This window comes from Cantharellus anzutake (genome assembly GCF_015039405.1).
Source record: "Cantharellus anzutake strain C23 chromosome Unknown EI90scaffold_56, whole genome shotgun sequence".
Classification (NCBI taxonomy): domain Eukaryota; kingdom Fungi; phylum Basidiomycota; class Agaricomycetes; order Cantharellales; family Hydnaceae; genus Cantharellus; species Cantharellus anzutake.
Window position 1 is genome coordinate 454,972 of NW_024067006.1, and position 16,397 is coordinate 471,368.

The window sequence follows — 16,397 nt, forward strand, 5'->3', positions numbered from 1 at the left end:
CTCAGCGACTCAAGCGGAGCACTGTGCCATTGCTGTTTGTCCATTTGGTCCTTAATTTCATAGGAGGCAAGCAGGAAGTCTCTAGGGGGCATTTCAGGTCGATTTTAGACTAAGGGCTAAAACGAGTATGTACAAGCACCGATATATATAATGGAGAGGGCGAAAGCACAAGGGAACAAAGGGATGGCAGAAGCAGAGCGGTACTGAAGGTCATAAGGCAGAATCTGTGGTATGTCCAAAAGGAGGTAGGGAGGGCGAAGCCCAGAGGGGCAGGAGGATGAGGGGAAGTGGGGATGATGACTAACTGGCTAGAATGGGAAGAAGCAGCAGTCCAAATAGGGATGAGGGGAAAATGTGAGAGATACATTACAAGCAGCAAAAGTGCTGAAGGTGATCCATGGAGCTCGGAGGTTGTGGAGCTTACGGAGGTTATGGAGGCAGGGTTGAAAGTCCGAGGAATATTGGCAATGGTGTTTACATAGTATGAGGTCACCAATGCAATGGACTAAGGCTGAGGTGGAGTCAAAGTCCGAGGTAGGAGCTATGATGGAGGCTTGGAGCAAAGGTACAAGCAGTGTCCAAGTACGAAGTATGGGACAGCAGTGGAAGGTCGTAACTTGGCAGGGGGTTGATGGAAGAGGGCCAGAGGGAAGAGAGAGGAAGGAGGAAGGAGGTGAGAGGAGGTGTGGTGCCAGGACCAAAGGTGATTATTGGAACGGACAGCAGTAGGGCAGGACTCCAGAGGTGGTGAAGGAGGAGGTCCAGGAGTCGGGTTGGGATCGGGTATGCATGGATATGACACCCTCTCAGTGTCAGGGCACACCCGCCTGACCCGGGTCCACCTGGACCCACCCAGCCACACCACACCCACTCCCCACTGTCCATCCCTCTCCCTCCTCCTTCCTCCCTCTCTCCCTCTTTCTTTTCTCTCTTTCTTCTCCTTTCTTTATTTCATTCTTCTCATCTTTCTCTTCCTGTTTATTCCTTCTATCTACACGGACCACCTTCCTTTGTATCAATGTACTATTGACCCATCCAGCCCACACACCCTGGACGGCTTCCCACCGTGCCCAGCACACATGCATGCAGCAGATGCAGAAAGAGGGCTCACAGCTCTCTATGCCGACTAAGCTCGTGGGGCCAAACTCTCCAAAACTCCTACTTCTTGACTAGGCTTTGCTTAACTCTCGATCCTTAACTCCATGGTGGGTTCCCCGGGATTTCCTGTCAGGGGACATAGCATAAGCGGTTCTCTGTTACCCTATCGATATTGCATAAGACTATATCACCACATGTGGCCACATCAGCCCTCATATATCGTAAATCCCTCACCTTCTCCTGATCTGACTCAGCCCCCTGATCCAAGTGTTCCCTTATCTCTATTCACTTCGTTTTCTATCAGATCATTGTTTAGTTCCTTTGATCCTATCTCTTCCAATTGATTGATGTCACTCACGTATATAGCTCTATGTGCTGCTGAGGGTTGGAACCTCAGCTTTGTCTACGACTAGGTTTTTGGGTGATATTCGACTCGGACTGATGAGCAATCCCTGACATTTCCACAAGGTCCGGGCTCAGTGTCCACTACTTACTCGTTGTGAGCTAGATCACTGCCCTTATTCCTACTGTTGGAATTCCACACACTCACACCCTCTCTAGTGTGTCCTAGCACCTTAGAGAAATTGGGGGAGGGGAGAACTTCTTTCCAAAAATCCGGTATGTACAGGATTATAAGAAATAATTATTTTTAGAAATAATAGATGGAAAATATTGATGCCATATGGCACCTGGGTACCTTATTAGGTGAAATAATAAAAAGGGTAACAGTAACAATAAAAGAATATCAATCAATATCTGAAATGATGGCAAAATATGAAAATAAAAGAAAATAAGCGATTTCTCAGCGGATTTGTGGAATTAAGAGCCGAAATTAAAAATGTAGCCGGAGATAACTCTCACACAGCCAATAAACATTTTTACCAATTTATTAGACGCTGTGGGAACGAGTGAGGCTGGAATTCTGGGTTGCCGCTTGAGATTCCCACGCCTGCACATACTCGTGACCTGCTGTGACTAACTTCTCCAACACAGAACTCCGTCAATTCTCCACCGTTTGGGATGTTCTTGGTACCGTCAGAATTGTACGAATTAGCACTATTTTTAGATACCAATTCCATACCGAGTCATCACATGAATGAAAGGTGGTTTTCTAATCGTGGAAACAGGTATCCAAGCCGGCGCTGCGCATGGGCAATTATCCCACCTACAATGCTCCTGGGATCCCCCACAGGGACACCCAGATGGCTGCAGCTGTCTCTGAGGATGACGTGGCACTCGTCATGTGACTCAAGCCGCATGTACATAAATGTACCTGAAGTGGGAACCGAAGAAGTAACCTTCTTCTCACATTCTCCACTTCAGTCTGAGTGGCCAGGGACTGCTGTCCCTTCCCAGACCTGCCAGCATGCACGCCCGGTTCACACCCCACAAGGGCCCTTCTGCTGGGCAATACATCTGGACCCCCTCTACCCTGGATGCATCCCTGACACTCAGGGAACGAAGTGGGCATGTGTGCTGATGGGCCCGATGTGGGACTGCAGTCCCTGGCCACTTAGTCTGAAGTGGAAAATGTGAGAAGAAGGTTACTTCTTCAGTTCCCACTTCAGGTACATTTATGTACATGCAGCTTGGGTCACATGATGAGTGCCATGTCATCCTCGGAGGCAGCTGCAGGCATCCGGGTGTCCCTGTGGGGGATCCCGAGAGCGTCCACTGCATGCACGCGTGCTGGGCACAGTGGGAAGCCGTCTGGGGTGTGTGGGCCGGACGGGTCAATAGTACATCGATACAAAGGAAGGTGGTCCATGTAGATAGAAAGAAATCAACAGGAAGAGGAAGATGAAAAGAAAGAAATAAAGAAAGGGGAAGGAGAGGGAGGAAGGAGGGGGGAGGGGGATAGACAGCGGGGAGCGGGTGTGGTGTGGCCAGGTGGGTCTGGGTGGACCCGGGTCAGGCGGGTGTGCCCTGACACCATCTGAGGCCTGAAGCGAATGGGGGAATGGAACATTACTGTCCCCAAATAGTAAGCAAACCTTTCAACGATGTTTGATTGTACTGAGACAGCTGTAACCATACTAGGATATAACTTTGGTGCAAAGCCATAGCTCAATGGCTGGTACTGGTGGTTGTCAGGGCACACCCGCCACCCGGACCCACCCGGCCACACCACACCCACTCCCCGCTGTCTATCCCCCTCCCCCCTCCTTCCTCCCTCTCCTTCCCCTTTCTTTATTTCTTTCTTTTCATCTTCCTCTTCCTGTTTATTTCTTTCTATCTACATGGACCACCTTCCCTTGTATCAATGCACTATTGACCCGTCCGGCCCACACACCCCAGACGGCTTCCCGCTGTGCCCAGCATGAGCGCATGCAGCAGACGCTCTCGGGATCCCCCACAGGGACACCCGGATGCCTGTGGCTGCCTCCGAGGATGATGTGGCACTCGTCATGTGACTCAAGCTGCATGTACATAAATGTACCTGAAGTGGGAACCGAAGAAGTAACCTTCTTCTCACATTCTCCACTTCAGGTAAGTAGTGTAGTTTTCTCCTTTAATAATAATAACACATTCTCCACTTCAGACTGAGTGGCCGGGGACCACTGTCCTGGATCGGGCCCGCCAGTACACACGCCCGCTCCACACCCTGCAACGGCTTCAGTGCCGGACATTACCCCCAGGCCCTCTCGACCCCGGACGCATCCCTGACAGATGGTCTGTCTAAATATAAGCTTGGATGGGCTGTATATTCAATGGGGTAGAGGTAAAAGGGTACCAGGCTTTTACAACTACTCCGAGGTATATATATGTAAATTACATATCTTGGCACAAATAAATAAAGAAATAACAGCATCACTATAATTCCAATCATAGTGAAGTAAGGTTAATCGTCCTTCCACAATAAGAATATTATTCAATGATGTATAGATGTCAGGGGACGGACCCCAGGTCCCCATGACCCCTCTCTACAGTCCACAGTCTAGCCTGTAAACACAGCCCATCTCAGGGCATAACTACTGTGGGTAAGAAAGTGAGAAGGTTAACTTCTCACTTTCCCACAGTGGCCCAATATGGCAAAAACTTCCGGGGATACCCGGAAGTCACATGAAGGATAGGAACCGGACCTGGAGCATGCGGAGCATGTGGGGCGGAGGTGCACATGCAGGTCCAGGTCTGGGCTAGTCAGGGTGTGTGCCCTGACAATAGAAAGCTCATGTGATCAATGTCCAAATATGTTAAGTATATTAAGTATAGAAGCACTAAGTGGAAAGTGCCAATGTTTAAGTGCACAGGAACTCATTTCATGGGTCAGGATTTTTCATTGGTGGATTATTCCATAAAAAAGAATATTTTGAGTGCATGATACAAGATGCCAACATAATTTTAGCACATTATGGGCAAGAAGCAGATGAATCAGGTTGGGTTGGGTTGGGCTGGGTTAATTTTGGGTGGGGGTAACTACTACATTTGTTTTGGATTTTTTTCTGTGATGATTAGAACCTTGAAGCAAGCTTGGTTGCCATGGGAAGACAGAGGCTGGACAGTGCTGGAGCACAGCCATACTACATTTTTCCCCCACTGGAGCAAAGTGCCACATCCAAATTTCCGGAGTAGGTGATCAGCTATGTGTTTAACTCCATACCATGTGATCTTTTGTATTGAATACAGAACATGAGAACATTGCATAAAGAGCTATATTTTGTGGGGGTCAGCAACCAAAGGTTGTGACTGCCCATGCTTTGTGGCTGTGCTAGCTGTTTCCCCAATGGTGGGACATTTTCCTCTGTTAGCATGTGATAAAACAAGGAATGTTGTTCTTAGTGAGCTATATTAGTGCGCCTTAGACCTTTTTTTCTTTAAATATGCTTCATTACTGAGATATCAGTGACAATCAGCTAAAAAAAAAAAACAAGAAAGATGATGCTAAATTAGAAAACTACCTCTACCCATACCTAGGTAAGGCCAATAGAATAAACTTTTAATTCATATGCAATGCAATGAGACTATGACATGGAAGAGAAATTTGGGCACAAAATTTGGTGACTTTTGGGACCTCTGGAGGTTGCCAAGTTGAAATCTGCACATCAAGGTAAGGCCCTTTTGTTAGAGACTGGATGTGGGATGAGGGAGACATCCCTGTGGCGGAGGGCTTCAGCCTCAGTGACTGTCATGACCAACAAATCCCGGGGCTCCATCAGTGGCAAACCAATGCCAATAGGCAAATCTGCCAATCCAAAACCCATCCTAACCAGCCCCCAACCCAATGTCTGGCCCCCTGCCAGCATTCCAACCTTACCTCCAGTTTCTGAGCCCTTGGCGCCCCCAGCATTCAGTCCCTTCAGTTCCTATGCCTGCCTTGTCTCCATCTGAACCACACTCATTGCTTCCCGCTATGTGGTCACAGCCATGCCCTGCTTCCATGCATTCCGCACCCTCTGGCCACTTCCATGCCCTCTGCCCATCTCTGCACCCTCTGCCCACTTCTGGTTGCCCCTGATACCTCTGGTCAGGTCAACACTCCCACTCCCCTCTGTACCTCTGTTGGCCTTCATGCTGTCCTTGTGTGACAGTACTGACAGATCAACCTCTGTTCACGGACTTGTGTTGGCACTGCACCGACCCCGCTTATTTGCGGACCTGTATCAGTGCTGCATGCTGACCTCTGCTTTTGTCCTCTGGCCATTTTTGTCACTTGGCAGCATACCATTCATTCACTTAACTTGCCAATATTGGCACTTGATCTGTGTGCTGATGCACTTCTTATTACCTGTCAATATTGGCACTTGATCTGCTTTTGCTTTTGTTTCATTGCCTCCCATTTCCCGGGCTCTTGTCCTTCATTCAGTTTGACAATCCCCACTTATTTCCGTGCTGGACTGACCAGCCTGTCAGGGGACAACTCCTGGGTCCCCATGACCCTCCCCTATGGTCCACAGCCTCTGGTCTGGCCAGCCCTATCCAGGGCACAATCCTACTGTGGGTAAGGAGATGAGAAGGAAGCTAACTTCTCATCTTCCCACAGTGGCCACAATATCAGCAAAACTTCCGGGGATACCCGGAAGTCACATGAAGGGGTAGGAACCGGGTCTGGAGCATGCAGTGCGCAGAGTGTGCGCGCATGCGGGAAGCGCAGTGGGTGGAAGCGGGTCCGGACGCGGGTCTGGGTCCGGGCTAGTCAGGGTGTGTGCCCTGACACAGCCCTTCTGTGTTTCCCTCCTGCTATTTATATCCTGTAAATACTTTCAGGGACCTCAGTCTGAAATCAACTAGAGTACCCCCCCTGTTCTGGTCAGAGTCCCTCCTTCTGCAAAGGGGGCTTCCCCCCCCTCTGAGTCCGTGCTTGCGGAGTCTGCACTCCTCCTACAGGTCCACTCCACCCACAAGTCTTGTTTGAAGTCCACTGTAAGTGTCAGTCTGTAAATATGGGATCTCCCCCAGACATCAAGCTCAGGGCACAGCACTCCACCTGAGTTGCTGAGGCCGCAATCCCACTCTGCTAACCTTGAACAGTGCTTCCGGATGTGCTGCATATTTCCGCCCACATATCCGCGCATGCGCTGTAGGAGAAATAATGGTCACACTATGGAAACCCATTATGAGAATATGCCAGATAGATCACAAAACCCCATACGACAAGTAGATATGAGAAAATAGAAGGACCTGAATTTTAACGAATTTTTACAAATTATTACGACTACACGCGATAAATTGGAAGAAAGAAAATTAGCAAAAATACTTCAAGCTTAGTATCAACAAGACGAAATTCTCGGGGGAATTTATAGCAAATATTAAACAAAGAATTAGGACAATCGACCAAGATTTGACTATAAAAGCAACCAGAGAACCTCCATGGAAACTACTTTCCCATGTCCGCACACCTAGCTGAGGATGGAAGTACCATGGAACAAGGATTCCTTAGGAACTAATGCAAAATTCAAAGTCGTGTTTATAATAGGAAATGTAGATGTCCCCCAAACGGACCCAATGAAAGTAATTACAGGGAAAACTACCCCTAAACGACAGAGATATGACTAAAACTCCTGGAAAACAAGGAAAACGTTTAAGGGGCAAGCGTGAAGAACAAGCAGTAACGACCGAGACAAGCTTAATAGCCCATTAAAAAGGAAGGGATCTAATCTTGATCCACCCAAATTTTCATAATAAAAGGATCATGCATTAATGAGATATCCAATAACGGGAATAGCGACATCTGTTAGAATGGGGCGGAAACGGACGACTCCGGAGTGGAATCGGAGACTTAGCGTGGAGGGACCTTGGCCTCAGCGACTCAGGTGGAGCGCTGTGCCATTGCTGGTTGTCCTAGGGGTCCCTAATTTCGGATCTAGCAGAGGGAAAGTCTCTTGGGGGGGAATTCCAGTCGATTTCGGACTGAGGTTACAAGTTACTAGGTACATTGTATATAAGGAGGGGTCCGGAATCAAAAGGAACAAGGGTAGGACAAAAGGAGACAAAGGGAGATGGAAAGAGGAACAACACCGAGGGTCAAGAGTTTGACTCAATGGTGTTTCCCAAAGGAGGAATGAAGGGCCAAGGCCCAAGAAGGAAGGAAGGAGGATGGGAGTCGGGAATGGCTAGCTGACTGAATGGAAAGGAAGCAGCAGCCCAAATAGGAATGAGGGAGAATAGCGGAATTGAAATGGACAATGCAATAGTTGCAAGGTCCGGAGTAAGTCCGGAAAGTCCGAACTCGGAGGTTAAACTCCAGAATATTGGCAAAGGTAATTAAATGGAATGAGCTAACCAATACAATGGGTATAAGCGGAGGTGGGGTCAAAGTCCGAGGTTGGAGCTAAGACCGGAGGTTCCGGAGACAGAGACGCCAACGGGATTCTGGAGCGGAGGTCCGGAGTCGGGGACATAGGTGTTGTGTACTCGTCTGGAAGGTGTCGAGGTTGGGGTCGGACCCGGAATGTTCCGGAGTCGGACCGAAGGTGGTGTCCGAGCCGGAGGTGGGATAACCTCTTGGGAGTCGGCAAGGAGAAGGTGACGGAAGGGAAGTAGGACTCCGGAAGTCGGAGTTCGGAGTTCCAGGAGCCCGGAGCGGAGGTCGGGATTGTATGGATATGACAACATCAAAAGGCCGGGCTCAGGGAAAAGACAATATTTACGTAGGATCTATAATTAAAACATACAACTAAATTTACATGGAAATTATGAAAAATAGGGAACTATAGTTATGCAAATTTTCAGCCCAAACGGTCCAGCCATTGTGAAGTTATACCAACGACGGGAATATAGAAATCCACATCATGTTTAAAGACACGTGAGGGTGGCAATGCAAAGGGAACCGGCTGTTGGAACTGAGATCTGCACTTCAGCAGATTGCGAAGACCAATTTCCATCCAAATAAGGAAGACCCTGGTCAAAATAAAGCACGGAAAGTACAAAACAACCTTAGATCATGAGGGAAAAATCTGAAATAAATCACGGAAGCCCATATGAAGGATACAAACACCCACACATACCATAAATCCTGAACAATTAAACAGGAACAGTGGCTGCATATGAATGACTATGGGAACGATGGACATGATTACCAAATGTCGCACAAACTTTTGCTAACTCTGTCAAAAACCCAGATCATAGGGGAAAATGTGTGAGTCCGAATGCAGGCAGGGCTCAACTAGAGGGGGATCTGAGAGCTCTGGTAGTGGACCGAAGCTTCTCCAGGAAGCCTGGTTCTGCTGGATGGTACAAGAGGCTCTAAGAAGGACGCAGCCTCAGCGACTCAGAGGGAGCGCTGTGCCTCCATTACGTCTCAGTTAGTCCTTGTGTTTCTTATGTCTGAGGTATGTTGTAGAAAGGGAATGGGATTCACTCAGAGGGCCTTTGGGTAGCATTTTAGTCGAGATTAGAACTGAGGAAAACTACAGGTTCTAATCTACAGGTATTTATAAGGGGGAATGGAAAGGACTTAGTCAAAGTCTGAATGATAATAGAAGAACACCAAAAGGTGCCGAATGATACCGAGAGGTACTGAAAGGTCTCAAATGATATCTTTAATGGGGAACCGAGGTGTCAGGTTGAGGAGGGTGGAGTAAGAGGCCAGAAAATGAGTGGGAATGAGAAATGGGTAAGAGGGGGTTAGCTGACTGAATGGTAAGAAGAAGTTAGTTGTGCTAAGAATGAAAGGTGACTAATAAGAGATGACGTGAGAGGGGTCACCGAAGGATGCGGGTAGCTCCGAAAGCGGAGTTGTGTATCTGAAGGATGTTGGGTGACTCCAATAAATGAAATGGGTGGAGAAATGGTTTAGGGGTATGTCACGGGATGTTGGAGGTCCGTCAGGATATCAGAGCAAATCCGGAGTCTCCAAATGTTCCGACTCGGGACTGAGCTTCCAGGGTGGGAGTGGCCAAGGTTCAGTGTGCTGCAACCAGACTGGAGCTGAGACAGTTAGGAAGGGAGGTGACTTGGGGAGTAGGAAGGCATGGTGTAGGGGATGGTGAAGTTGTTAGGAAGGTGTGGTGTGGTGGGAGTGCGCGGGGTTGTCAGGGACGCGTCCGGGGTCGAGAGGGCCCGGGGGTAATGTCCGGCACTGAGGCCGTCGCGGGGTGTGGAGCGGGCATGCATACTGGCGGGCCCGATCCGGGACAGTGGTCCCTGGCCACTCAGACTGAAGTGGAGAATGTGTCATTATTATTAAAGGGGAAAACTATACTATGTACCTGAAGTGGAGAATGTGAGAAGAAGGTTACTTCTTCGGTTCCCACTTCAGGTACATTTATGTACATGCAGCTTGAGTCACATGACAGGTGCCACGTCATCCTCGGGGGCAGCCGCAGGCATCCGGGTGTCCCCGTGGGGGATCCCGAGGGCGTCCGCTGCATGCGCGCGTGCTGGGCACAGCGGGAAGCCATCCGGGGTGTGTGGGCCGGACGGGTCAATAGTACATCGATACAAAGGAAGGTGGTCTGTGTAGATAGAAAGAAATAAACAGGAAGAGGAAGATGAGAAGAATGAAATAAAGAAAGGGGAAAGAAGAGGGAAGAGAAAGGGGAGGAGAGGGAGGAAGGAGGGGGGAGGGGGATAGACAGTGGGGAGCGGGTGTGGTGTGGCCGGGTGGGTCCGGGTGGACCCGGGTCAGGCGGGTGTGCCCTGACAGGGGTCAGGATTCCAGGATGTGACAAACTCGACGAATACCAGGAAATAGAACACAACTTTAGTACCATTGGAAAGGTGGGAATAAATGGAAATTTATGATACCAAGAACGTGAAGAACCATCCAGAAATGAATGAGATACAAGGACATGAAGTTAGTAACCTGAAAACTCACGGGAAGACAGCTTCAAGAGGTCCAGAGCCCTAAATAAAATACATAAAAATATGATATCTTCGAGGACGACCTACTATAACAACAAACAATACACACGGAGGACTAGGATGTGATAATACAAAGGGGAATCAGGGGAGATGGATGAAATCCATGAAAACCACTAAACTACGACGGACCATGGCAGGAATTTTAGGGAACAATATTCTAATGAAGTGGAGAGCTATAATACATTTGTTTGAGTAATTATTGACTACTAGCAACTTTTTCTTTTGGTTCTAAACCTGAATAATTCACTCATTTACCATTTCAAGTCTCATTTTAATTAAATGTTGCTGGATAAAAATCCAATAAATCAGCTGAAGGTCTCAGCGCAGCTGTATGCATAGTAATGCGAAGTTTGAATTCAGAATCACCGAGTCATAGCGAACTTAATGGTAAATATAAGGAATTTGAAATAGGAAACTGCAACAAATGCAGCACAGTCAAGTTCTAATTAACCATTAAAATAGTTTAGGTGAGGAAGGACAAGAAGGATTCTAGGCGCAGTCTGACTGCAGTAGAGCCGCAGTTCAGCACAGCTGAGCGCAGTAGAACTATAGCGTGAAATTTTCACTTTTTATTCAGTTTGAGGAAAATACACTGTAAATAAATCCTGTAAATATGAGGTAGAGCATGAAAAAGGAAGGCAACCCAAGGAGTATAAAAGGGAGACCCTTTCTGCAACCTTTTGCCCCCCTCAGAGAAGTAAGAAAATAGAGTATTGTTTTTCTCAAGCATTCCTGGTTGTCACTCCAGCGTGAAAAAGTGATATACAGTTAAGATTGCCACTGTAGTAAAAGGCAGCAATTAAGGAGGGAAATATTAAGTAGATATTTCAACAGGAGAGCTGGTTAACACTCCAGATTTCAAAGTGTAAACACAAACAGTTATTTTAAGCAATAAAATAAGACAAAAATAAAACAAACTCAAGGGACACTCCAGACACAATCTAAATCCATTAACTGAGCAGAATCTTTGAAACTTCACCAAGTAGAAGATTTAATTCAAGTTAGATTCCAAATCAAACAACTCTACACTGAATTACACCCAGACAAATTAAGAAATTACAATAGAGGAACAGCTCTGCAGGGCTCAGTTTATCTGTAAGTCAATTCCCAGAAACTTTTAGACTAACCCATAAAATAGAATTAGCCAAAACACTCGGATTGGTACTATAATTACAACAAATATTACTGATACACTTCCCCATCCTAACTAAAGAACCAGGGAACAGCTTGGTGGTGGTCTCGTTTGAACCTCCCAACTGACCTTCCTTCATTCTCTCCTTCAGCGTGCTCCAACAGACTTCTGCCACAACCTCCAACCTTGACTCAGACAGAAACCCAATCCATCTTCAGTCCATCTTCTGACAGTATTCCCAACTCTGACAGCGACTTAGACCAAGAGCGCTGTGCCTAGTTACACATCTGTACCCTAATTTACTAACTGGCTGTCAGAGATGGGGATACTGTCAGAGGACAGGCTGGTTTCTGTCTGAGTCAGGGTCAGGGGTTGTGGCAGAAGTCTGTTGGAGCGTGCACGTGCAGATATGTGGGTGGAAATATGCGGTGCATCCAGAAGCGCTGTTCAAGGTTAGCAGAGTGGGATTGCGGCCTCAGCAACTCAAGTGGGGTGCTGTGCCCTGAGCTTGATGTCTGGGGGAGATCCCATATTTATGGACTGACACTTACAGCGGACTTCAAACAAGAACTGTGGGTGGAGCGGACCTGTAGGAGGAGTGCAGACTCTGTGAGCATGGACTCAGAGGGGGGGAAGCCCCCTTTGCAGAAGGAGGGACTCAGACCAGACAGGGGGGGTACTCTAGTTGATTTCAGACTGAGGTCCCCGAAAGTATTTACAGGATATACAGTTCTCCAAAAAGTTTCGATGTTTGGCACTTTTCACTTGATGGGCTTATAGTATCATGGAAACATGTTCTAAAATTCCCATAAAATCATGGAATATTACTTGCTATCTCATCTACAGATGTACAAATTATCTAATTAATATATTTATTTTTGGTAAAGTTATTTGATTTAAAAGGTGCCCATGTCATTGAAACAGTTTTTTGGAGTTGATTTTTGGGAGAAGAAAATAGCATTTATTAATATTTGGTATAGCCACCCTTTGCCTTAATCACTGCCTCAATTCTCCTAGGCATACTTTCAATCAAATTCTGACAAATCCTTGGCTCTAACTTGTCTGAAACTGATCCCACAGCTCATGAACACTATTTGGAGGTTCTTCAAACTCCCCAAGCTTCCTTTTCACATGATTCCATAAGTGTTCGATTGGATTGAGATCTGGGGACTGGGAGGGCCACTCCATGACCCTAATACCATGATTGTTGAACCAGTTATGCTGGTATGTTTGGGATCATTGTCCTGTTGGAAGAGGACATGGGCAGGGTTCTTGCCATAATATGATAGGGTTTGTTGGAGTTCATCATCCAGGATTTGGCAGTAAAGCTCCCCATCCATCCTCCCATCAATCTTGCATGCCATCCCAACCCCATCCCACATCATACATCACCACACCATGACTGATCCACCACCAAACTTTTTGGTCCCTTGCACCAGCCTGTCACTGAGAGGCTCACCCACCCTCTCCCACACCCATTTCCTCCCATCTGAGCCCAGGTGATTAACCTTGGTCTCATCTGACCACACCACTCTCTTCCAGTCCTCCAGAGTCCACTCCTTGTGGCTGATTGCAAAGTCCATTCTGTTTTTTCTATGCTCCCTGCTCAGCATAGGCTGCTTCTTCTTCACCACTGCTTTCCAACCAGCTTCCTTCAAGTGCAGGCAGACAGTCTCAGGTGAGAGGCTCTTGTTGGTAATTTTTTGGAGCATTTGGGTGACTTGGGAAGAGTTGTCAGCCTTGCCAGAGTTAATGAGGCATTGGGCATGGCGAATGTCAGTCCCTGACAGCTTGTGTGGATGCCCACCACTGGGCTTAGGGACATCAGGACGGTGTTGAGACCAGAGCTGAGTGATAGTGGAAGCTCCATGGCCAGTAGTAGATGCAATCTGGCGAGCACTGTGACCAGAATCAATGAGGGAAAGGACTTGTGCAGTTTGTGAAGCAGATAAGGCTTTCATTTTAGATTTGGGGGCATTATAATGCAAAATCCTTTGGTATTTATGCTCCAGCGATGTCAGTCTGTTTACTAGTGTGTACAGTAAACAATGTCGCATGACTTGACATGTGATATTTTGTTTTTTAGGTTGTGCCAGGTGCACTCCAAAAAACTGTTTCGATGACATGGGTGCCTTGTAAATTAAATAACTTTACCAAAAATGGACATATTGCTTGAATAATTTGGAGATCTGTAAATAAGATAGTAGGTAATATCCCATGATTTTATGCGAATTTAAAATGTGTTTCCATAATGTTATAAGCCCATCAAGTGAAAAGTGCCAAACATGGTTTTTTGGAGAACTGTAAATAGGCAGGAGGGAAACACAGAAGGGCTGGTCAGTCCAGCGCAGTCTGGCACAGAAATAAGCGGGGATTGTCAAACTGAATGAAGGACAAGAGCCTGGGAAATGAACTAAAGCAAAAGTGGATCAAGTACCAATATTGACAGGTAATAAGGAGTGCATCAGCACATGGATCAAGTGCCAATATTGGCAAGTTAAGTGAATGAATGGATGAACAATATAGGCACTCGGCAAGGAATGAATGGTATGCTACCAAGTGACAAAAATGGCCAGAGGACAAAAGCAGAGGTCAGCATGTGGCACCGATACAAGTCTGCAAATGAGTGGGGTTGGTGTGGTGCCAACACAAGTCCGCAAACAGAGGTTGATCTGTCAGTACTGTCAAACAAGGACAGCATGAAGGCCAACAGAGGTACAGAGGGGAGTGGGAGTGTTGACCTGACCAGAGGTGTCAAGGGCAACCAGAAGTGGGCAGAGGGTGCAGAATGCACAGAAGTGGTGCATGGCTGTGACCACATAGCAGGAAGCAATGAGTGTGGTTCAGATAGAGACAAGGCAGGCATAGGAACTGAAGGGACTGAATGCTGGGAGCACCAAGGGCTCAGGAACTGGAGGTAAGGTTGGAATGCTGGCAGGGTCTAGGTTCTTGTTAGAGATGATGATGTGCGGATACAGATGACTCCAGAGTGGAATCGGAGACTTAGCATGGAAGGACCTTGGCCTCAGCGACTCAAGTGGAGTGCTGTGCCATTGCTGTTTGTCCATTTGGTCCTTAATTTCACAGTAGGCAAGCAGGAAGTCTCTAGGGGGCATTCAGGTCGATTTCGGACTGAGCCCAAAACGAGTATGTACAAGCGCCGATATATATAATGGAGGGGGCAAAAGCACAAGGAAACGAAGGGGGTCCGAATCGGAACAAAGACGTCCAAATGGGAACAAAGGGTAGACAGAAGTGGAGCGGTACCGAAGGTCATAAGGCAGAACCTGTGATACGTCTGAAAGGAGGTAGGGAGGGCAGGAGGATGAGGAGAAGTGGGGGTGATGACTAACTGGCTAGAATGGGAAGAAGCAGCAGTCCAAATAGGGATGAGGGGAAAACGCGAGAGATACATTACAAGCAGTGAAAGTGCCGAAGATGATCTGCAAAGCTCAGAGGTTGCGGAGCTTACAGAGGCAGGGTTGGAAGTCCGAGGAATATTGGCAATGGTGTTTATGTAGTATGAGGTCACCAATGCAATGGACTAAGACCAAGGTGGAGCCAAAGTCCAAGGTAGGGACTATGACGGAGGCTCAGAGCAAGGTACAAGCGGTGCCCAAGTATGGAGTACAGGACAGCGGTGGAAGGTCGTAACTTGGCAGGAGGTCAGCAGAAGAGTACCAGAGGGTAGAGAGAGGAGAAAGGGAAGAGGGAAGGAGTGGTGGAAAGGAGAGTTGTCAGGTCTGAAGGTGAGTATCGGAGCAGATGGGAGAAGCGTAGGAGGATGATGGAAGGGTGGAGGTGTTGTGAGGGAGGAGTGGAGGAGTAGGAGGAGGAGTAGTAGGAGGGTGGCGAGAGGGGCGGTGTTTGGTCCGAGGTGAGTATTGGAGCGGACAGAGATAGGGTCGGAGAGGGAAGGAGGAGTGGAGGTGGCATGGGAGGTAAAAGGAGGTGTGTTGCCAGGACCGAAGGTGAGTATCGGAATGGACAGCGGTAGGGTAGGACTCCAGAGGTGGGGAAGGAGGAGGTCCGGAAGTCGGGTTGGGATCGGGTATGCATGGATATGACAGTTCTGATTGTTGGCCAAGTCTCACGCAATAAGGCAGGGGGCCAGACATCAGGTTGGGGGCTGGTTAGGACAGGTTTCAGGTTGGTGGATTTGCCTATCAGCATTGGTTCGCTGCTGACAGAGCCCCAGGATTTGTTGGTCATGACACTGGCAGTGAGAACTAAAGGGGGATAACTCTAGTCAATTTTAACACTGAGGTGTAACCTATCTACAAGTTATGTATATAGAGGGCAGGCCTGTGAATGGCAGGACTGAGCAGAGCGGAGCTAACGGAGTTACATGTTAGCTGACTGAATACCACCGACAAGTTGGGTTATGGGGTTAGCAGAATGGCGGACTATAACCCAGAAATGGAAAGGAGGGATAGGCCCAAAGGTAGGCTTGCAGGGCAAGCAAGTGAATTGCCCAGTGGGGGCAGGAGTGTGCTAGTGGACGTTGTAACAGGTCTATCACCTAGACTCAAGACAGAGAGAAGGGGGAGGGTGGTAGTGTGCATGGATGTGGTTTGTGGGGCCAGGTTTTGGTCTGTGGGTGCTACTGAGTCTGCAAAAACCTCAAACAAACACTCACCTATGTCGCTTTTGGACGTCAAGGCTGAGTATTATGATGAGAGGGGTCTTAGACGTAAGCAACTAGCTCAGAGGGGGCGTTAGGGTAGTGGATGGCATCTTTGCCACTTGGATGTAACTCTTTCTTGTCCCTTCACGGGTCTATTCAGTGCTAACTTGTTATGTACAAGCTGTTATCTAGTTTATATATGTTTGAAATGGAATGAATGGAATGGGGGATAAATGG